Below are 24,020 nucleotides of genomic sequence, written 5' to 3' on the forward strand. Positions count from 1 at the left end.
TGCACAGCCACATGGAACACAACGAGAGTAGACCATGATGTGCCACCTGGCACACGCACCACCTGGAATGGATTAAAGCCCTGAATGGCACACTTGAAACCGTGAAACTTGTAGGAGAAGACCTAGGCAGAGTGCTCTTTGCCATCTGTCTGAGCCGCCTATTTGGAAGAAGCCTGTCTGACTGGGCAAGGGCAGCAAAGGAGACAAGAAACAAACGGGACCACCTCACATGCAGACGCCTCTGACAGTCAAGGAAACCATCGACTCAATGCAAAGACAGCACAACAACTGGGAGTGGATGTTTGCAAAGCACACATCAGACAAGGGGTGAAAAGCCCAAAGATACAATCAACTCACACGTCTCCACAAGAAAAAGAACAAGCCAATGAAATCCTGGGCCAAAGATGGATACAGAGATTTCTCCCAAGAAGATCTAAAGAGGGCCAACAGGTGCATGAAAACTTGTTCACCCTCATTAAGTCTGAGGCCAAGGCAAATCCAAACCGCAATGACATAGCAGCTCACTGTGGTCAGAATGGCTATAAGGAGGCAGACAGGAAACAACAAGCGTCAGAGAGGAGGTGGAGAGAAGGGAAGCCTCCTGCACTGCTGCTGGCAGTGGAAACCGGCGCAGCCACTAGGCGAAGCGGTGTGGAACTGCCTCCGAAATTTAAGAATCCATGTCCCATATGATCCAGCTATTCCTCTGGGGCGCGTTTAGCCAAAGAACTCAGAAACACTACCGCCTAAAGACATGTGCACTGCTGAGTTCACCACAGCCTTACTCCCGCTCTCCAAGACTTGGAAGCCGCCCTGGTGCCCAGCAAGGGACGAATGGAGAAGGAACATGGGCTATAGCCACACAATGGCAGACCACTCAGCGGGAACAAAGGATGCAATCCAGCCATTTGTGACCACCAGAATGGCTGGGAGGGTTTTAGGGGAAGTGAAACAAGCCCCAGGGACAAAGTCAAATACCGTAGGATCTCACTTACAAGGAGAAGAAAAAACAAGCACTAACCAACAGGTGGCACTGGACATTTGATCGGGGGCGCCCAGAGGCAAAGCGGGGCGGTGGGGGAGGGTGAAAGAGATGATGAGGCACAAGTGTGTGGTGAGGGCCTGTGATTCGGCTTACGCTGGTGAAGAGGATGGAACCTACACGGAAGTCTAAATCGATGAGGATGTAAATCTGAAAGACATAGGATGTTCTAATGCAGGGTTATGGCAATAAATCCACCTAAAATCAAACATCCAAAAAGGGGTCCAGAATGACGGCATACAGCTTTGGGGGCTGAAAGAGATTAGAGAAGGTGAACTTCCAAGGATGGAAAATCACCTCAAAAGCCTGACTGATGCTACAGAAAGGTAGACCATTCCAAATACATGAAGAGGCATCCTACCAAGAGAACCTGATCCGTGCTAAGCCCAGGAACCAACGGAAAACGTTACCGTCCATGATGTTCCTACTAATCCCCTTCAAGAATAATCCAAACAGGCCCACATCTTCCCAAGTTCAGGCCACAGGTTGGTCCAAAAGTACAAGTCAGGGCCGGCCCTGTGGTGGAGCGGGCAAGTGCCCACGTTCCGCTTGGGTGGCCCGGGCCTCACTCTTTCACAGCGCGGGTGCAGATCACATTAGCACTGTTAGGGAATAGAGATTTCATGGTACGGTGCGGACAGAGGTCATAAAGGAGTAGCAATTGTGAGGGTCCGTTCTCAATACGCACCAGAAAAAGAACCGTGAGAATATTCCAATCTAGGAAGGCATCTGGTACACTTCCCCAAAGGAAGAAGGAAGGAAAACATGGGACCTGCCAAGGCGGAATTGGCAGAGTGCTAGGAGATGACACGATCATTGCGCATCAGAGGATTGCCTGGGCAACTTCAACTTGGGAGGGAGTCCAGGACTTTCTCTGGGGAAGGTCCACCCACTTGGCCATCTACCCAAGACATAAGAGATAACACCCAGGGTAATCTTACAGGAAAGAAACCAGTGTCTAGAGAGAATGGAGCAGGCCTTTCCAAATTCGAGGAGAACGTTAGAAACAGACAAGAAATCCAGAAAAAGGAAAACTATCCTACCTGGAAAGCGGGAGGAGTCAGACTGGTCTGAGATGGCTCTGAAACTCTGTGTGCTTGGAGGTTGTCAGGACAACTTGGCCTTCTGAGGTTCTTTATGACATCACGGTGAACATGTCCCCCAAGATGGCCGGATGGTTACAGTCTGAGGATTGGCCTAGGCTGGGCTATTAAAGGGAGACATACCCAGAAACAGCTTTGACAAACAGAAAGTGGGCACAGAAACTGGAAGAGATCAAACAGACTCTGATGCCAGGGATAAGAAAGGAATCCTTGGCAAGAAGCCAGAATAGAGGGACAAGCACTGAGAGGAGAACATTGTCATCTATTCAAGTCTATGGGGAGGCCATGCTGATTCAAGCTTGAAACTTGATTGGAAACACATGGCCGCACTTGGGCCTTATCAGACCTACAGTGTCCTTCTGCCTTAAGCATAATCCAAAGTCAAGAAGTATCTCTTGAGGACGTTGAAGAGAAGAGTCGATGCCTCCTTTCCTAGGCCCCTAGCATTCTTGGAAGATCAGTCTCACTTTCCATAGCTCTGGCGTCACGGGGGCCCACTGGCCACATGCTAATGCGTCCCAAGAGATGTCTTGGAAGCCTTGAAGGAATGGAGCCCTGTCATGCTTGGGGTAGGTCTCTTTGTTGGGAAGGGCTCTACAAGTGTGCTGAAAATCACCCTTTTCCAGAGGGCTTGGTTCCTTTGTGAAGGCTGCCCTCCCAGGCTAGAGTGCTCACTTTGGCTCCAATGAAATTCTCTCCCCCGACCTCTTGCCGTAGAAGGATTATTGATTATGTGCTTTGACGCCATATGGAAGGAAGCTGGCTGAAAATTAGAACATTACAATTCTGTTTCCAGAAAAATAAACATGCCAGGGCTGAGGATGTAGGTCAAACAAATGGCACAGCCTATAGAAATAAAGTCAGCCCTTATCTTGATGGAATCTAGGGCAATGTTCAAGGGTCAGGGGTCAAGTTCGAAACTTCCCGAATCCACAAAAGAGAAAGAAAAATATCTTTCCTGGAGCGAGGAATTCATCAGATTTGTCTAATTTGTCTCAGAAAAACATTCTGTCCATGAAGGGGGTTGCCAGGACCACCTCGAATTTGGAGTTTCTGATCTCAGGATGTCAAACCAAGCCAGATGACCACGGGTTGTCAGTGCTTCGCTTGACCTAGGCTAGGATAGCAAAGAGTCCTACAAGTGACCGCTGCAAATTCAAAGACAGCAACCAAGAATCACGAAAGCACTCACACCTCGGCCTAGAGAACATACGGTGATTCAAGAAATACAAAATTAATCCCTTGGACTGAAGGAGAACGGACTGATGAGCACATCTAAGGGAGATAGCTGAGAAAGACCATGACGAGTATACTGTGGAAAAGAAAAAAAGGTCCCAGAAAATGCAAGGCGAACAGATATCACACCTGAATAATCCACAATGAAAGATGTCAGTCTTTAGACACACTGTGCTGGAACGTTTGAAAGTCAGAGAAATTCACAAGCCAAAAAACGGCAACGAAGGTCAAACCTGGGCTCACTGGGAAGGGTGCGTTATGAGACTGCTCCAAGCGGGCTCTGAAGCCCTGTGTCCGTGAAGTTTGCCGGGACAGCAGACGCACAACTATGACCAATCCTCTGACGTCACAGTGGCCCCGACAGACAACCTGGCCTCATCTACACAGTGCCAGAGTTGGGCTCAAGCAGCATATTCAAGCCCCATTGCACTCAACTGCAGGTTGCCAATGGAACATGAAAAGGGCCGGCCGGTGGTGCAGCGGTGAGGTCCGCAGCTTCTGGGTCGGTGGCCCGGGGTGGGCCGGGTGGAATCCTGGGGGTGAGCCTCCTCACCACTGCTTCAGTCATTCTGGGGCAGGCGTCCGAGGGGGTGCAGAGGCAGATGGGAAGGGACGTTAGATAGGGCCAGACTTCCACAGCAAATACAGGAGCATTGCCAGCAGATGTGAGCACAGCGATGCACTTCTGCCAAAACAGAACCAATTACAAGTTGCAAAGAGTAGACAAACGGAAGCTAAACACAAACGAACAAAAAACACAGCTTGCCAGTACGAAGAAGAAGATGTCTATGAAGAGCCTTAGCAAAACAGGTGAAAGCTATGTCAACCGAAAACTAGCAAACGTTTGGGGAAAGAAATTCAAGACGACACAAGGAAAAAGAAGGATATTCCGGGAACTAGGAATGGAAGAATTAACACACTTGAAACGTCCCTAGCGGAGAAAGGAATCTCTGGATTCCATGCAATCCCAGTCAAAGTTGCAGCCATATTTGCCAGAGAGATAGAAGAGAGAATCCTAAAGTTTCCAGCCAGCAACAAGTGACCCTGAATAGGCCAAGGAATCCTCAGGAAAATGAACAAAGCAGGACGTATCACAATTTCTGATTTCAACATAGAGGACGAAGCGCTAGGTACCGAAACGGCACAGTCCGGGCCCACAAACAGGCACACAGACCCATGCAACAGAATCGAGAGCCCAGAGCCCAACTCAAACATACAAGGACAGCCCATTTGCGACCAGGGAGCCAAGAGGAGACAGTGGACAAAGGAGAGTCTCTCCGATAAACGGTGCTGGGAAGCCTGCACAGCCACATGGAACACAACGAGAGTAGACCATGATGTGCCACCTGGCACACGCACCACCTGGAATGGATTAAAGCCCTGAATGGCACACTTGAAACCGTGAAACTTGTAGGAGAAGACCTAGGCAGAGTGCTCTTTGCCATCTGTCTGAGCCGCCTATTTGGAAGAAGCCTGTCTGACTGGGCAAGGGCAGCAAAGGAGACAGGAAACAAACGGGACCACCTCACATGCAGACGCTTCTGACAGTCAAGGAAACCATCGACTCAATGCAAAGACAGCACAACAACTGGGAGTGGATGTTTGCAAAGCACACATCAGACAAGGGGTGAAAAGCCCAAAGATACAATCAACTCACACGTCTCCACAAGAAAAAGAACAAGCCAATGAAATCCTGGGCCAAAGATGGATACAGAGATTTCTCCCAAGAAGATCTAAAGAGGGCCAACAGGTGCATGAAAACTTGTTCACCCTCATTAAGTCTGAGGCCAAGGCAAATCCAAACCGCAATGACATAGCAGCTCACTGTGGTCAGAATGGCTATAAGGAGGCAGACAGGAAACAACAAGCGTCAGAGAGGAGGTGGAGAGAAGGGAAGCCTCCTGCACTGCTGCTGGCAGTGGAAACCGGCGCAGCCACTAGGCGAAGCGGTGTGGAACTGCCTCCGAAATTTAAGAATCCATGTCCCATATGATCCAGCTATTCCTCTGGGGCGCGTTTAGCCAAAGAACTCAGAAACACTACCGCCTAAAGACATGTGCACTGCTGAGTTCACCACAGCCTTACTCCCGCTCTCCAAGACTTGGAAGCCGCCCTGGTGCCCAGCAAGGGACGAATGGAGAAGGAACATGGGCTATAGCCACACAATGGCATACCACTCAGCGGGAACAAAGGATGCAATCCAGCCATTTGTGACCACCAGAATGGCTGGGAGGGTTTTAGGGGAAGTGAAACAAGCCCCAGGGACAAAGTCAAATACCGTGGGATCTCACTTACAAGGAGAAGAAAAAACAAGCACTGACCAACAGGTGGCACTGGACATTTGATCGGGGGCGCCCAGAGGCAAAGCGGGGCGGTGGGGGAGGGTGAAAGAGATGATGAGGCACAAGTGTGTGGTGAGGGCCTGTGATTCGGCTTACGCTGGTGAAGAGGATGGAACCTACACGGAAGTCTAAATCGATGAGGATGTAAATCTGAAAGACATAGGATGTTCGAATGCAGGGTTATGGCAATAAATCCACCTAAAATCAAACATCCAAAAAGGGGTCCAGAATGACGGCATACAGCTTTGGGGGCTGAAAGAGATTAGAGAAGGTGAACTTCCAAGGATGGAAAATCACCTCAAAAGCCTGACTGATGCTACAGAAAGGTAGACCATTCCAAATACATGAAGAGGCATCCTACCAAGAGAACCTGATCCGTGCTAAGCCCAGGAACCAACGGAAAACGTTACCGTCCATGATGTTCCTACTAATCCCCTTCACGAATAATCCAAACAGGCCCACATCTTCCCAAGTTCAGGCCACAGGTTGGTCCAAAAGTACAAGTCAGGGCCGGCCCTGTGGTGGAGCGGGCAAGTGCCCACGTTCCGCTTGGGTGGCCCGGGCCTCACTCTTTCACAGCGCGGGTGCAGATCACATTAGCACTGTTAGGGAATAGAGATTTCATGGTACGGTGCGGACAGAGGTCATAAAGGAGTAGCAATTGTGAGGGTCCGTTCTCAATACGCACCAGAAAAAGAACCGTGAGAATATTCCAATCTAGGAAGGCATCTGGTACACTTCCCCAAAGGAAGAAGGAAGGAAAACATGGGACCTGCCAAGGCGGAATTGGCAGAGTGCTAGGAGATGACACGATCATTGCGCATCAGAGGATTGCCTGGGCAACTTCAACTTGGGAGGGAGTCCAGGACTTTCTCTGGGGAAGGTCCACCCACTTGGCCATCTACCCAAGACATAAGAGATAACACCCAGGGTAATCTTACAGGAAAGACACCAGTGTCTAGAGAGAATGGAGCAGGCCTTTCCAAGTTCGAGGAGAACGTTAGAAACCGACAAGAAATCCAGAAAAAGGAAAACTATCCTACCTGGAAAGGGGGAGGAGTCAGACTGGTCTGAGATGGCTCTGAAACTCTGTGTGCTTGGAGGTTGTCAGGACAACTTGGCCTTCTGAGGTTCTTTATGACATCACGGTGAACATGTCCCCCAAGATGGCAGCATGGTTACAGTCTGAGGATTGGCCTAGGCTGGGCTATTAAAGGGAGACATACCCAGAAACAGCTTTGACAAACAGAAAGCGGGCACAGAAACTGGAAGAGATCAAACAGACTCTGATGCCAGGGATAAGAAAGGAATCCTTGGCAAGAAGCCAGAATAGAGGGACAAGCACTGAGAGGAGAACATTGTCATCTATTCAAGTCTATGGGGAGGCCATGCTGATTCAAGCTTGAAACTTGACTGGAAACACGAGGCCGCACTTGGGCCTTATCAGACCTACAGTGTCCTTCTGCCTTAAGCATAATCCAAAGTCAAGAAGGATCTCTTGAGGACGTTGAAGAGAAGAGTCGATGCCTCCTTTCCTAGGCCCCTAGCATTCTTGGAAGATCAGTCTCACTTTCCATAGCTCTGGCGTCACGGGGGCGCACTGGCCACATGCTAATGCGTCCCAAGAGATGTCTTGGAAGCCTTGAAGGAATGGAGCCCTGTCATGCTTGGGGTAGGTCTCTTTGTTGGGAAGGGCTCTACAAGTGTGCTGAAAATCACCCTTTTCCAGAGGGCTTGGTTCCTTTGTGAAGGCTGCCCTCCCAGGCTAGAGTGCTCACTTTGGCTCCAATGAAATTCTCTCCCCCGACTTCTTGCCGTAGAAGGATTATTGATTATGTGCTTTGACGCCATATGGAAGGAAGCTGGCTGAAAATTAGAACATTACAATTCTGTTTCCAGAAAAATAAACATGCCAGGGCTGAGGATGTAGGTCAAACAAATGGCACAGCCTATAGAAATAAAGTCAGCCCTTATCTAGATGGAATCTAGGGCAATGTTCAAGGGTCAGGGGTCAAGTTCGAAACTTCCCGAATGCACAAAAGAGAAAGAAAAATATCTTTCCTGGAGCGAGGAATTCATCATATTTGTCTAATTTGTCTCAGAAAAACATTATGTCCATGAAGGGGGTTGCCAGGACCACCTCGAATTTGGAGTTTCTGATCTCAGGATGTCAAACCAAGCCAGATGACCACGGGTTGTCAGTGCTTCGCTTGACCTAGGCTAGGATAGCAAAGAGTCCTACAAGTGACCGCTGCAAATTCAAAGACAGCAACCAAGAATCACGAAAGCACTCACACCTCGGCCTAGAGAACATACGGTGATTCAAGAAATACAAAATTAATCACTTGGACTGAAGGAGAACGGACTGATGAGCACATCTAAGGGAGATAGCTGAGAAAGACCATGACGAGTATACTGTGGAAAAGAAAAAAAGGTCCCAGAAAATGCAAGGCGAACAGATATCACACCTGAATAATCCACAATGAAAGATGTCAGTCTTTAGACACACTGTGCTGGAACGTTTGAAAGTCAGAGAAATTCACAAGCCAAAAAACGGCAACGAAGGTCAAACCTGGGCTCACTGGGAAGGGTGCGTTATGAGACTGCTCCAAGCGGGCTCTGAAGCCCTGTGTCCGTGAAGTTTGCCGGGACAGCAGACGCACAACTATGACCAATCCTCTGACGTCACAGTGGCCCCGACAGACAACCTGGCCTCATCTACACAGTGCCAGAGTTGGGCTCAAGCAGCATATTCAAGCCCCATTGCACTCAACTGCAGGTTGCCAATGGAACATGAAAGGGGCCAGCCGGTGGTGCAGCGGTGAGGTCCGCAGCTTCTGGGTCGGTGGCCCGGGGTGGGCCGGGTGGAATCCTGGGGGTGAGCCTCCTCACCACTGCTTCAGTCATTCTGGGGCAGGCGTCCGAGGGGGTGCAGAGGCAGATGGGAAGGGACGTTAGATAGGGCCAGACTTCCACAGCAAATACAGGAGCATTGCCAGCAGATGTGAGCACAGCGATGCACTTCTGCCAAAACAGAACCAATTACAAGTTGCAAAGAGTAGACAAACGGAAGCTAAACACAAACGAACAAAAAACACAGCTTGCCAGTACGAAGAAGAAGATGTCTATGAAGAGCCTTAGCAAAACAGGTGAAAGCTATGTCAACCGAAAACTAGCAAACGTTTGGGGAAAGAAATTCAAGACGACACAAGGAAAAAGAAGGATATTCCGGGACCTAGGAATGGAAGAATTAACACACTTGAAACGTCCCTAGCGGAGAAAGGAATCTCTGGATTCCATGCAATCCCAGTCAAAGTTGCAGCCATATTTGCCAGAGAGATAGAAGAGAGAATCCTAAAGTTTCCAGCCAGCAACAAGAGACCCTGAATAGGCCAAGGAATCCTCAGGAAAATGAACAAAGCAGGACGTATCACAATTTCTGATTTCAACATAGAGGACGAAGCGCTAGGTACCGAAACGGCACAGTCCGGGCCCACAAACAGGCACACAGACCCATGCAACAGAATCGAGAGCCCAGAGCCCAACTCAAACATACAAGGACAGCCCATTTGCGACCAGGGAGCCAAGAGGAGACAGTGGACAAAGGAGAGTCTCTCCGATAAACGGTGCTGGGAAGCCTGCACAGCCACATGGAACACAACGAGAGTAGACCATGATGTGCCACCTGGCACACGCACCACCTGGAATGGATTAAAGCCCTGAATGGCACACTTGAAACCGTGAAACTTGTAGGAGAAGACCTAGGCAGAGTGCTCTTTGCCATCTGTCTGAGCCGCCTATTTGGAAGAAGCCTGTCTGACTGGGCAAGGGCAGCAAAGGAGACAAGAAACAAACGGGACCACCTCACATGCAGACGCTTCTGACAGTCAAGGAAACCATCGACTCAATGCAAAGACAGCACAACAACTGGGAGTGGATGTTTGCAAAGCACACATCAGACAAGGGGTGAAAAGCCCAAAGATACAATCAACTCACACGTCTCCACAAGAAAAAGAACAAGCCAATGAAATCCTGGGCCAAAGATGGACACAGAGATTTCTCCCAAGAAGATCTAAAGAGGGCCAACAGGTGCATGAAAACTTGTTCACCCTCATTAAGTCTGAGGCCAAGGCAAATCCAAACCGCAATGACATAGCAGCTCACTGTGGTCAGAATGGCTATAAGGAGGCAGACAGGAAACAACAAGCGTCAGAGAGGAGGTGGAGAGAAGGGAAGCCTCCTGCACTGCTGCTGGCAGTGGAAACCGGCGCAGCCACTAGGCGAAGCGGTGTGGAACTGCCTCCGAAATTTAAGAATCCATGTCCCATATGATCCAGCTATTCCTCTGGGGCGCGTTTAGCCAAAGAACTCAGAAACACTACCGCCTAAAGACATGTGCACCGCTGAGTTCACCACAGCCTTACTCCCGCTCTCCAAGACTTGGAAGCCGCCCTGGTGCCCAGCAAGGGACGAATGGAGAAGGAACATGGGCTATAGCCACACAATGGCAGACCACTCAGCGGGAACAAAGGATGCAATCCAGCCATTTGTGACCACCAGAATGGCTGGGAGGGTTTTAGGGGAAGTGAAACAAGCCCCAGGGACAAAGTCAAATACCGTAGGATCTCACTTACAAGGAGAAGAAAAAACAAGCACTAACCAACAGGTGGCACTGGACATTTGATCGGGGGCGCCCAGAGGCAAAGCGGGGCGGTGGGGGAGGGTGAAAGAGATGATGAGGCACAAGTGTGTGGTGAGGGCCTGTGATTCGGCTTACGCTGGTGAAGAGGATGGAACCTACACGGAAGTCTAAATCGATGAGGATGTAAATCTGAAAGACATAGGATGTTCGAATGCAGGGTTATGGCAATAAATCCACCTAAAATCAAACATCCAAAAAGGGGTCCAGAATGACGGCATACAGCTTTGGGGGCTGAAAGAGATTAGAGAAGGTGAACTTCCAAGGATGGAAAATCACCTCAAAAGCCTGACTGATGCTACAGAAAGGTAGACCATTCCAAATACATGAAGAGGAATCCTACCAAGAGAACCTGATCCGTGCTAAGCCCAGGAACCAACGGAAAAACGTTACCGTCCATGATGTTCCTACTAATCCCCTTCACGAATAATCCAAACAGGCCCACATCTTCCCAAGTTCAGGCCACAGGTTGGTCCAAAAGTACAAGTCAGGGCCGGCCCTGTGGTGGAGCGGGCAAGTGCCCACGTTCCGCTTGGGTGGCCCGGGCCTCACTCTTTCACAGCGCGGGTGCAGATCACATTAGCACTGTTAGGGAATAGAGATTTCATGGTACGGTGTGGACAGAGGTCATAAAGGAGTAGCAATTGTGAGGGTCCCTTATCACTACGCACCAGAAAAAGAACCGTGAGAATATTCCAATCTAGGAAGGCATCTGGTACACTTCCCCAAAGGAAGAAGGAAGGAAAACATGGGACCTGCCAAAGCGGAATTGGCAGAGTGCTAGGAGATGACACGATCATTGCGCATCAGAGGATTGCCTGGGCAACTTCAACTTGGGAGGGAGTCCAGGACTTTCTCTGGGGAAGGTCCACCCACTTGGCCATCTACCCAAGACATAAGAGATAACACCCAGGGTAATCTTACAGGAAAGAGACCAGTGTCTAGAGAGAAGGGAGCAGGCCTTTCCAAGTTCGAGGAGAAAGTTAGAAACCGACAAGAAATCCAGAAAAAGGAAAACTATCCTACCCGGAAAGGGGGAGGATTCAGACTGGTCTGAGATGGCTCTGAAACTCTGTGTGCTTGGAGGTTGTCAGGACAACTTGGCCTTCTGAGGTTCTTTATGACATCACGGTGAACATGTCCCCCAAGATGGCCGCATGGTTACAGTCTGAGGATTGGCCTAGGCTGGGCTATTAAAGGGAGACATACCCAGAAACAGCTTTGACAAACAGAAAGCGGGCACAGAAACTGGAAGAGATCAAACAGACTCTGATGCCAGGGATAAGAAAGGAATCCTTGGCAAGAAGCCAGAATAGAGGGACAAGCACTGAGAGGAGAACATTGTCATCTATTCAAGTCTATGGGGAGGCCATGCTGATTCAAGCTTGAAACTTGATTGGAAACACGAGGCCGCACTTGGGCCTTATCAGACCTACAGTGTCCTTCTGCCTTAAGCATAATCCAAAGTCAAGAAGGATCTCTTGAGGACGTTGAAGAGAAGAGTCGATGCCTCCTTTCCTAGGCCCCTAGCATTCTTCGAAGATCAGTCTCACTTTCCATAGCTCTGGCGTCACGGGGGCCCACTGGCCACATGCTAATGCGTCCCAAGAGATGTCTTGGAAGCCTTGAAGGAATGGAGCCCTGTCATGCTTGGGGTAGGTCTCTTTGTTGGGAAGGGCTCTACAAGTGTGCTGAAAATCACCCTTTTCCAGAGGGCTTGGTTCCTTTGTGAAGGCTGCCCTCCCAGGCTAGAGTGCTCACTTTGGCTCCAATGAAATTCTCTCCCCCGACCTCTTGCCGTAGAAGGATTATTGGTTATGTGCTTTGACGCCATATGGAAGGAAGCTGGCTGAAAATTAGAACATTACAATTCTGTTTCCAGAAAAATAAACATGCCAGGGCTGAGGATGTAGGTCAAACAAATGGCACAGCCTATAGAAATAAAGTCAGCCCTTATCTAGATGGAATCTAGGGCAATGTTCAAGGGTCAGGGGTCAAGTTCGAAACTTCCCGAATCCACAAAAGAGAAAGAAAAATATCTTTCCTGGAGCGAGGAATTCATCAGATTTGTCTAATTTGTCTCAGAAAAACATTATGTCCATGAAGGGGGTTGCCAGGACCACCTCGAATTTGGAGTTTCTGATCTCAGGATGTCAAACCAAGCCAGATGACCACGGGTTGTCAGTGCTTCGCTTGACCTAGGCTAGGATAGCAAAGAGTCCTACAAGTGACCGCTGCAAATTCAAAGACAGCAACCAAGAATCACGAAAGCACTCACACCTCGGCCTAGAGAACATACGGTGATTCAAGAAATACAAAATTAATCACTTGGACTGAAGGAGAACGGACTGATGAGCACATCTAAGGGAGATAGCTGAGAAAGACCATGACGAGTATACTGTGGAAAAGAAAAAAAGGTCCCAGAAAATGCAAGGCGAACAGATATCACACCTGAATAATCCACAATGAAAGATGTCAGTCTTTAGACACACTGTGCTGGAACGTTTGAAAGTCAGAGAAATTCACAAGCCAAAAAACGGCAACGAAGGTCAAACCTGGGCTCACTGGGAAGGGTGCGTTATGAGACTGCTCCAAGCGGGCTCTGAAGCCCTGTGTCCGTGAAGTTTGCCGGGACAGCAGACGCACAACTATGACCAATCCTCTGACGTCACAGTGGCCCCGACAGACAACCTGGCCTCATCTACACAGTGCCAGAGTTGGGCTCAAGCAGCATATTCAAGCCCCATTGCACTCAACTGCAGGTTGCCAATGGAACATGAAAGGGGCCGGCCGGTGGTGCAGCGGTGAGGTCCGCAGCTTCTGGGTCGGTGGCCCGGGGTGGGCCGGGTGGAATCCTGGGGGTGAGCCTCCTCACCACTGCTTCAGTCATTCTGGGGCAGGCGTCCGAGGGGGTGCAGAGGCAGATGGGAAGGGACGTTAGATAGGGCCAGACTTCCACAGCAAATACAGGAGCATTGCCAGCAGATGTGAGCACAGCGATGCACTTCTGCCAAAACAGAACCAATTACAAGTTGCAAAGAGTAGACAAACGGAAGCTAAACACAAACGAACAAAAAACACAGCTTGCCAGTACGAAGAAGAAGATGTCTATGAAGAGCCTTAGCAAAACAGGTGAAAGCTATGTCAACCGAAAACTAGCAAACGTTTGGGGAAAGAAATTCAAGACGACACAAGGAAAAAGAAGGATATTCCGGGACCTAGGAATGGAAGAATTAACACACTTGAAACGTCCCTAGCGGAGAAAGGAATCTCTGGATTCCATGCAATCCCAGTCAAAGTTGCAGCCATATTTGCCAGAGAGATAGAAGAGAGAATCCTAAAGTTTCCAGCCAGCAACAAGAGACCCTGAATAGGCCAAGGAATCCTCAGGAAAATGAACAAAGCAGGACGTATCACAATTTCTGATTTCAACATAGAGGACGAAGCGCTAGGTACCGAAACGGCACAGTCCGTGCCCAAAAACAGGCACACAGACCCATGCAACAGAATCGAGAGCCCAGAGCCCAACTCAAACATACATGGACAGCCCATTTGCGACCAGGGAGCCAAGAGGAGACAGTGGACAAAGGAGAGTCTCTCCGATAAACGGTGCTGGGAAGCCTGCACAGCCACATGGAACACAACGAGAGTAGACCATGATGTGCCACCTGGCACACGCACCACCTGGAATGGATTAAAGCCCTGAATGGCACACTTGAAACCGTGAAACTTGTAGGAGAAGACCTAGGCAGAGTGCTCTTTGCCATCTGTCTGAGCCGCCTATTTGGAAGAAGCCTGTCTGACTGGGCAAGGGCAGCAAAGGAGACAAGAAACAAACGGGACCACCTCACATGCAGACGCTTCTGACAGTCAAGGAAACCATCGACTCAATGCAAAGACAGCACAACAACTGGGAGTGGAGGTTTGCAAAGCACACATCAGACAAGGGGTGAAAAGCCCAAAGATACAATCAACTCACACGTCTCCACAAGAAAAAGAACAAGCCAATGAAATCCTGGGCCAAAGATGGACACAGAGATTTCTCCCAAGAAGATCTAAAGAGGGCCAACAGGTGCATGAAAACTTGTTCACCCTCATTAAGTCTGAGGCCAAGGCAAATCCAAACCGCAATGACATAGCAGCTCACTGTGGTCAGAATGGCTATAAGGAGGCAGACAGGAAACAACAAGCGTCAGAGAGGAGGTTCAGAGAAGGGAAGCCTCCTGCACTGCTGCTGGCAGTGGAAACCGGCGCAGCCACTAGGCGAAGTGGTGTGGAACTGCCTCCGAAATTTAAGAATCCATGTCCCATATGATCCAGCTATTCCTCTGGGGCGCGTTTAGCCAAAGAACTCAGAAACACTACCGCCTAAAGACATGTGCACCGCTGAGTTCACCACAGCCTTACTCCCGCTCTCCAAGACTTGGAAGCCGCCCTGGTGCCCAGCAAGGGACGAATGGAGAAGGAACATGGGCTATAGCCACACAATGGCAGACCACTCAGCGGGAACAAAGGATGCAATCCAGCCATTTGTGACCACCAGAATGGCTGGGAGGGTTTTAGGGGAAGTGAAACAAGCCCCAGGGACAAAGTCAAATACCGTAGGATCTCACTTACAAGGAGAAGAAAAAACAAGCACTAACCAACAGGTGGCACTGGACATTTGATCGGGGGCTCCCAGAGGCAAAGCGGGGCGGTGGGGGAGGGTGAAAGAGATGATGAGGCACAAGTGTGTGGTGAGGGCCTGTGATTCGGCTTACGCTGGTGAAGAGGATGGAACCTACACGGAAGTCTAAATCGATGAGGATGTAAATCTGAAAGACATAGGATGTTCTAATGCAGGGTTATGGCAATAAATCCACCTAAAATCAAACATCCAAAAAGGGGTCCAGAATGATGGCATACAGCTTTGGGGGCTGAAAGAGATTAGAGAAGGTGAACTTCCAAGGATGGAAAATCACCTCAAAAGCCTGACTGATGCTACAGAAAGGTAGACCATTCCAAATACATGAAGAGGAATCCTACCAAGAGAACCTGATCCGTGCTAAGCCCAGGAACCAACGGAAAACGTTACCGTCCATGATGTTCCTACTAATCCCCTTCACGAATAATCCAAACAGGCCCACATCTTCCCAAGTTCAGGCCACAGGTTGGTCCAAAAGTACAAGTCAGGGCCGGCCCTGTGGTGGAGCGGGCAAGTGCCCACGTTCCTCTTGGGTGGCCCGGGCCTCACTCTTTCACAGCGCGGGTGCAGATCACATTAGCACTGTTAGGGAATAGAGATTTCATGGTACGGTGCGGACAGAGGTCATAAAGGAGTAGCAATTGTGAGGGTCCCTTATCAATACGCACCAGAAAAAGAACCGTGAGAATATTCCAATCTAGGAAGGCATCTGGTAAACTTCCCCAAAGGAAGAAGGAAGGAAAACATGGGACCTGCCAAGGCGGAATTGGCAGAGTGCTAGGAGATGACACGATCATTGCGCATCAGAGGATTGCCTGGGCAACTTCAACTTGGGAGGGAGTCCAGGACTTTCTCTGGGGAAGGTCCACCCACTTGGCCATCTACCCAAGACATAAGAGATAACACCCAGGGTAATCTTACAGGAAAGAAACCAGTGTCTAGAGAGAATGGAGCAGGCCTTTCCAAGTTCGAGGAGAAAGTAAGAAACCGACAAGAAATCCAGAAAAAGGAAAACTATCCTACCTGGAAAGGGGGAGGAGTCAGACTGGTCTGAGATGGCTCTGAAACTCTGTGTGCTTGGAGGTTGTCAGGACAACTTGGCCTTCTGAGGTTCTTTATGACATCACGGTGAACATGTCCCCCAAGATGGCCGCATGGTTACAGTCTGAGGATTGGCCTAGGCTGGGCTATTAAAGGGAGACATACCCAGAAACAGCTTTGACAAACAGAAAGCGGGCACAGAAACTGGAAGAGATCAAACAGACTCTGATGCCAGGGATAAGAAAGGAATCCTTGGCAAGAAGCCAGAATAGAGGGACAAGCACTGAGAGGAGAACATTGTCATCTATTCAAGTCTATGGGGAGGCCATGCTGATTCAAGCTTGAAACTTGATTGGAAACACGAGGCCGCACTTGGGCCTTATCAGACCTACAGTGTCCTTCTGCCTTAAGCATAATCCAAAGTCAAGAAGGATCTCTTGAGGACGTTGAAGAGAAGAGTCGATGCCTCCTTTCCTAGGCCCCTATCATTCTTGGAAGATCAGTCTCACTTTCCATAGCTCTGGCGTCACGGGGGCCCACTGGCCACATGCTAATGCGTCCCAAGAGATGTCTTGGAAGCCTTGAAGGAATGGAGCCCTGTCATGCTTGGGGTAGGTCTCTTTGTTGGGAAGGGCTCTACAAGTGTGCTGAAAATCACCCTTTTCCAGAGGGCTTGGTTCCTTTGTGAAGGCTGCCCTCCCAGGATAGAGTGCTCACTTTGGCTCCAATGAAATTCTCTCCCCCGACTTCTTGCCGTAGAAGGATTATTGATTATGTGCTTTGACGCCATATGGAAGGAAGCTGGCTGAAAATTAGAACATTACAATTCTGTTTCCAGAAAAATAAACATGCCAGGGCTGAGGATGTAGGTCAAACAAATGGCACAGCCTATAGAAATAAAGTCAGCCCTTATCTAGATGGAATCTAGGGCAATGTTCAAGGGTCAGGGGTCAAGTTCGAAACTTCCCGAATGCACAAAAGAGAAAGAAAAATATCTTTCCTGGAGCGAGGAATTCATCAGATTTGTCTAATTTGTCTCAGAAAAACATTATGTCCATGAAGGGGGTTGCCAGGACCACCTCGAATTTGGAGTTTCTGATCTCAGGATGTCACACCAAGCCAGATGACCACGGGTTCTCAGTGCTTCGCTTGACCTAGGCTAGGATAGCAAAGAGTCCTACAAGTGACCACTGCAAATTCAAAGACAGCAACCAAGAATCACGAAAGCACTCACACCTCGGCCTAGAGAACATACGGTGATTCAAGAAATACAAAATTAATCACTTGGACTGAAGGAGAACGGACTGATGAGCACATCTAAGGGAGATAGCTGAGAAAGACCATGACGAGTATACTGTGGAAAAGAAAAAAAGGTCCCAGAAAATGCAAGGCGAACAGATATCACACCTGAATAATCCACAATGAAAGATGTCAGTCTTTAGACACACTGTGCTGGAAGGTTTGAAAGTCAGAGAAATTCACAAGCCAAAAAACGGCAACGAAGGTCAAACCTGGGCTCACTGGGAAGGGTGCGTTATGAGACTGCTCCAAGCGGGCTCTGAAGCCCTGTGTCCATGAAGTTTGCCGGGACAGTAGACGCACAAATATGACCAATCCTCTGACGTCACAGTGGCCCCGACAAACCACCTGGCCTCATCTACACAGTGCCAGAGTTGGGCTCAAGCTGCATATTCAAGCCCCATTGCACTCAACTGCAGGTTGCCAATGGAACATGAAAGGGGCCGGCCGGTGGTGCAGCGGTGAGGTCCGCAGCTTCTGGGTCGGTGGCCCGGGGTGGGCCGGGTGGAATCCTGGGGGTGAGCCTCCTCACCACTGCTTCAGTCATTCTGGGGCAGGCGTCCGAGGGGTTGCAGAGGCAGATGGGAAGGGACGTTAGATAGGGCCAGACTTCCACAGCAAATACAGGAGCATTGCCAGCAGATGTGAGCACAGCGATGCACTTCTGCCAAAACAGAACCAATTACAAGTTGCAAAGAGTAGACAAACGGAAGCTAAACACAAACGAACAAAAAACACAGCTTGCCAGTACGAAGAAGAAGATGTCTATGAAGAACCTTAGCAAAACAGGTGAAAGCTATGTCAACCGGAAACTAGCAAACGTTTGGGGAAAGAAATTCAAGACGACACAAGGAAAAGGAAGGATATTCCAGGACGTAGGTATGGAAGAATTAACACACTTGAAACGTCCCTAGCGGAGAAAGGAATCTCTGGATTCCATGCAATCCCAGTCAAAGTTGCAGCCATATTTGCCAGAGAGATAGAAGAGAGAATCCTAAAGTTTCCAGCCAGCAACAAGAGACCCTGAATAGGCCAAGGAATCCTCAGGAAAATGAACAAAGCAGGACGTATCACACTTTCTGATTTCAACATAGAGCACGAAGCGCTATATACCGAAACGGCACAGTCCGGGCCCAAAACAGGCACACAGACCCATGCAACAGAATCGAGAGCCCAGAGCCCAACTCAAACATACAAGGACCGCCCATTTGCGACCAGGGAGCCAAGAGGAGACAGTGGACAAAGGAGAGTCTCTCCAAGAAACGGTGCTGGGAAGCCTGCACAGCCACATGGAACACAACGAGAGTAGACCATGATGTGCCACCTGGCACACGCACCACCTGGAATGGATTAAAGCCCTGAATGGCACACTTGAAACCGTGAAACTTGTAGGAGAAGACCTAGGCAGAGTGCTCTTTGCCATCTGTCTGAGCCGCCTATTTGGAAGAAGCCTGTCTGACTGGGCAAGGGCAGCAAAGGAGACAAGAAACAAACGGGACCACCTCACATGCAGACGCTTCTGACAGTCAAGGAAACCATCGACTCAATGCAAAGACAGCACAACAACTGGGAGTGGATGTTTGCTAAGCACACATCAGACAAGGGGTGAAAAGCCCAAAGATACAATCAACTCACACGTCTCCACAAGAAAAAGAACAAGCCAATGAAATCCTGGGCCAAAGATGGACACAGAGATTTCTCCCAAGAAGATCTAAAGAGGGCCAACAGGTGCATGAAAACTTGTTCACCCTCATTAAGTCTGAGGCCAAGGCAAATCCAAACCGCAATGACATAGCAGCTCACTGTGGTCAGAATGGCTATAAGGAGGCAGACAGGAAACAACAAGCGTCAGAGAGGAGGTGGAGAGAAGGGAAGCCTCCTGCACTGCTGCTGGCAGTGGAAACCGGTGCAGCCACTAGGCGAAGCGGTGTGGAACTGCCTCCGAAATTTAAGAATCCATGTCCCATATGATCCAGCTATTCCTCTGGGGCGCGTTTAGCCAAAGAACTCGGAAACACTACCACCTAAAGACGTGCACCGCTGAGTTCACCACAGCCTTACTCCCGCTCTCCAAGACTTGGAAGCCGCCCTGGTGCCCAGCAAGGGACGAATGGAGAAGGAACATGGGCTATAGCCACACAATGGCAGACCACTCAGCGGGAACAAAGGATGCAATCCAGCCATTTGTGACCACCAGAATGGCTGGGAGGGTTTTAGGGGAAGTGAAACAAGCCCCAGGGACAAAGTCAAATACCGTAGGATCTCACTTACAAGGAGAAGAAAAAACAAGCACTAACCAACAGGTGGCACTGGACATTTGATCGGGGGCGCCCAGAGGCAAAGCGGGGCGGTGGGGGAGGGTGAAAGAGATGATGAGGCACAAGTGTGTGGTGAGGGACTGTGATTCGGCTTACGCTGGTGAAGAGGATGGAACCTACACGGAAGTCTAAATCGATGAGGATGTAAATCTGAAAGACAGAGCATGTTCTAATGCAGGGTTATGGCAATAAATCCACCTAAAATCAAACATCCAAAAAGGGGTCCAGAATGACGGCATACAGCTTTGGGGGCTGAAAGAGATTAGAGAAGGTGAACTTCCAAGGATGGAAAATCACCTCAAAAGCCTGACTGATGCTACAGAAAGGTAGACCATTCCAAATACATGAAGAGGAATCCTACCAAGAGAACCTGATCCGTGCTAAGCCCAGGAACCAACGGAAAACGTTACCGTCCATGATGTTCCTACTAATCCCCTTCACGAATAATCCAAACAGGCCCACATCTTCCCAAGTTCAGGCCACAGGTTGGTCCAAAAGTACAAGTCAGGGCCGGCCCTGTGGTGGAGCGGGCAAGTGCCCACGTTCCTCTTGGGTGGCCCGGGCCTCACTCTTTCACAGCGCGGGTGCAGATCACATTAGCACTGTTAGGGAATAGAGATTTCATGGTACGGTGCGGACAGAGGTCATAAAGGAGTAGCAATTGTGAGGGTCCGTTCTCAATACGCACCAGAAAAAGAACCGTGAGAATATTCCAATCTAGGAAGGCATCTGGTACACTTCCCCAAAGGAAGAAGGAAGGAAAACATGGGACCTGCCAAGGCGGAATTGGCAGAGTGCTAGGAGATGACACGATCATTGCGCATCAGAGGATTGCCCGGGCAACTTCAACTTGGGAGGGAGTCCAGGACTTTCTCTGGGGAAGGTCCACCCACTTGGCCATCTACCCAAGACATAAGAGATAACACCCAGGGTAATCTTACAGGAAAGAAACCAGTATCTAGAGAGAAGGGAGCAGGCCTTTCCAAGTTCGAGGAGAAAGTTAGAAACCGACAAGAAATCCAGAAAAAGGAAAACTATCCTACCTGGAAAGGGGGAGGAGTCAGACTGGTCTGAGATGGCTCTGAAACTCTGTGTGCTTGGAGGTTGTCAGGACAACTTGGCCTTCTGAGGTTCTTTATGACATCACGGTGAACATGTCCCCCAAGATGGCCGCATGGTTACAGTCTGAGGATTGGCCTAGGCTGGGCTATTAAATGGAGACATACCCAGAAACTGCTTTGACAAACAGAAAGCGGGCACAGAAACTGGAAGAGATCAAACAGACTCTGATGCCAGGGATAAGAAAGGAATCCTTGGCAAGAAGCCAGAATAGAGGGACAAGCACTGAGAGGAGAACATTGTCATCTATTCAAGTCTATGGGGAGGCCATGCTGATTCAAGCTTGAAACTTGATTGGAAACACGAGGCCGCACTTGGGCCTTATCAGACCTACAGTGTCCTTCTGCCTTAAGCATAATCCAAAGTCAAGAAGGATCTCTTGAGGACGTTGAAGAGAAGAGTCGATGCCTCCTTTCCTAGGCCCCTAGCATTCTTCGAAGATCAGTCTCACTTTCCATAGCTCTGGCGTCACGGGGGCCCACTGGCCACATGCTAATGCGTCCCAAGAGATGTCTTGGAAGCCTTGAAGGAATGGAGCCCTGTCATGCTTGGGGTAGGTCTCTTTGTTGGGAAGGGCTCTACAAGTGTGCTGAAAATCACCCTTTTCCAGAGGGCTTGGTTCCTTTGTGGAGGCTGCCCTCCCAGGCTAGAGTGCTCACTTTGGCTCCAATGAAATTCTCTCCCCCGACTTCTTGCCGTAGAAGGATTATTGGTTATGTGCTTTGACGCCATATGGAAGGAAGCTGGCTGAAAATTAGAACATTACAATTCTGTTTCCAGAAAAATAAACATGCCAGGGCTGAGGATGTAGGTCAAACAAATGGCACAGCCTATAGAAATAAAGTCAGCCCTTATCTAGATGGAATCTAGGGCAATGTTCAAGGGTCAGGGGTCAAGTTCGAAACTTCCCGACTCCACAAAAGAGAAAGAAAAATATCTTTCCTGGAGCGAGGAATTCATCAGATTTGTCTAATTTGTCTCAGAAAAACATTATGTCCATGAAGGGGGTTGCCAGGACCACCTCGAATTTGGAGTTTCTGATCTCAGGATGTCAAACCAAGCCAGATGACCACGGGTTGTCAGTGCTTCGCTTGACCTAGGCTAGGATAGCAAAGAGTCCTACAAGTGACCGCTGCAAATTCAAAGACAGCAACCAAGAATCACGAAAGCACTCACACCTCGGCCTAGAGAACATACGGTGATTCAAGAAATACAAAATTAATCACTTGGACTGAAGGAGAACGGACTGATGAGCACATCTAAGGGAGATAGCTGAGAAAGACCATGACGAGTATACTGTGGAAAAGAAAAAAAGGTCCCAGAAAATGCAAGGCGAACAGATATCACACCTGAATAATCCACAATGAAAGATGTCAGTCTTTAGACACACTGTGCTGGAACGTTTGAAAGTCAGAGAAATTCACAAGCCAAAAAACGGCAACGAAGGTCAAACCTGGGCTCACTGGGAAGGGTGCGTTATGAGACTGCTCCAAGCGGGCTCTGAAGCCCTGTGTCCGTGAAGTTTGCCGGGACAGCAGACGCACAACTATGACCAATCCTCTGACGTCACAGTGGCCCCGACAAACAACCTGGCCTCATCTACACAGTGCCAGAGTTGGGCTCAAGCAGCATATTCAAGCCCCATTGCACTCAACTGCAGGTTGCCAATGGAACATGAAAGGGGCCGGCCGGTGGTGCAGCGGTGAGGTCCGCAGCTTCTGGGTCGGTGGCCCGGGGTGGGCCGGGTGGAATCCTGGGGGTGAGCCTCCTCACCACTGCTTCAGTCATTCTGGGGCAGGCGTCCGAGGGTGTGCAGAGGCAGATGGGAAGGGACGTTAGATAGGGCCAGACTTCCACAGCAAATACAGGAGCATTGCCAGCAGATGTGAGCACAGCGATGCACTTCTGCCAAAACAGAACCAATTACAAGTTGCAAAGAGTAGACAAATGGAAGCTAAACACAAACGAACAAAAAACACAGCTTGCCAGTACGAAGAAGAAGATGTCTATGAAGAACCTTAGCAAAACAGGTGAAAGCTATGTCAACCGAAAACTAGCAAACGTTTGGGGAAAGAAATTCAAGACGACACAAGGAAAAAGAAGGATATTCCGGGACCTAGGAATGGAAGAATTAACACACTTGAAACGTCCATAGCGGAGAAAGGAATCTCTGGATTCCATGCAATCCCAGTCAAAGTTGCAGCCATATTTGCCAGAGAGATAGAAGAGAGAATCCTAAAGTTTCCAGCCAGCAACAAGAGACCCTGAATAGGCCAAGGAATCCTCAGGAAAATGAACAAAGCAGGACGTATCACACTTTCTGATTTCAACATAGAGGACGAAGCGCTAGGTACCGAAACGGCCCAGTCCGGGCCCAAAAACAGGCACACAGACCCATGCAACAGAATCGAGAGCCCAGAGCCCAACTCAAACATACAAGGACAGCCCATTTGCGACCAGGGAGCCAAGAGGAGACAGTGGACAAAGGAGAGTCTCTCCAAGAAACAGTGCTGGGAAGCCTGCACAGCCAAATGGAACACACCGAGAGTAGACCATGATGTGCCACCTGGCACACACACCACCTGGAATGGATTAAAGCCCTGAATGGCACACTTGAAACCGTGAAACTTGTAGGAGAAGACCTAGGCAGAGTGCTCTTTGCCATCTGTCTGAGCCGCCTATTTGGAAGAAGCCTGTCTGACTGGGCAAGGGCAGCAAAGGAGACAAGAAACAAACGGGACCACCTCACATGCAGACGCTTCTGCCCAGTCAAGGAAACCATCGACTCAATGCAAAGACAGCACAACAACTGGGAGTGGATGTTTGCAAAGCACACATCGGACAAGGGGTGAAAAGCCCAAAGATACAATCAACTCACACGTCTCCACAAGAAAAAGAACAAGCCAATGAAATCCTGGGCCAAAGATGGACACAGAGATTTCTCCCAAGAAGATCTAAAGAGGGCCAACAGGTGCATGAAAACTTGTTCACCCTCATTAAGTCTGAGGCCAAGGCAAATCCAAACCGCAATGACATAGCAGCTCACTGTGGTCAGAATGGCTATAAGGAGGCAGACAGGAAACAACAAGCGTCAGAGAGGAGGTGGAGAGAAGGGAAGCCTCCAGCACTGCTGCTGG

This window comes from Equus asinus, chromosome X (genome assembly GCF_041296235.1).
Source record: "Equus asinus isolate D_3611 breed Donkey chromosome X, EquAss-T2T_v2, whole genome shotgun sequence".
Taxonomy (NCBI): Eukaryota; Metazoa; Chordata; class Mammalia; order Perissodactyla; family Equidae; genus Equus; species Equus asinus.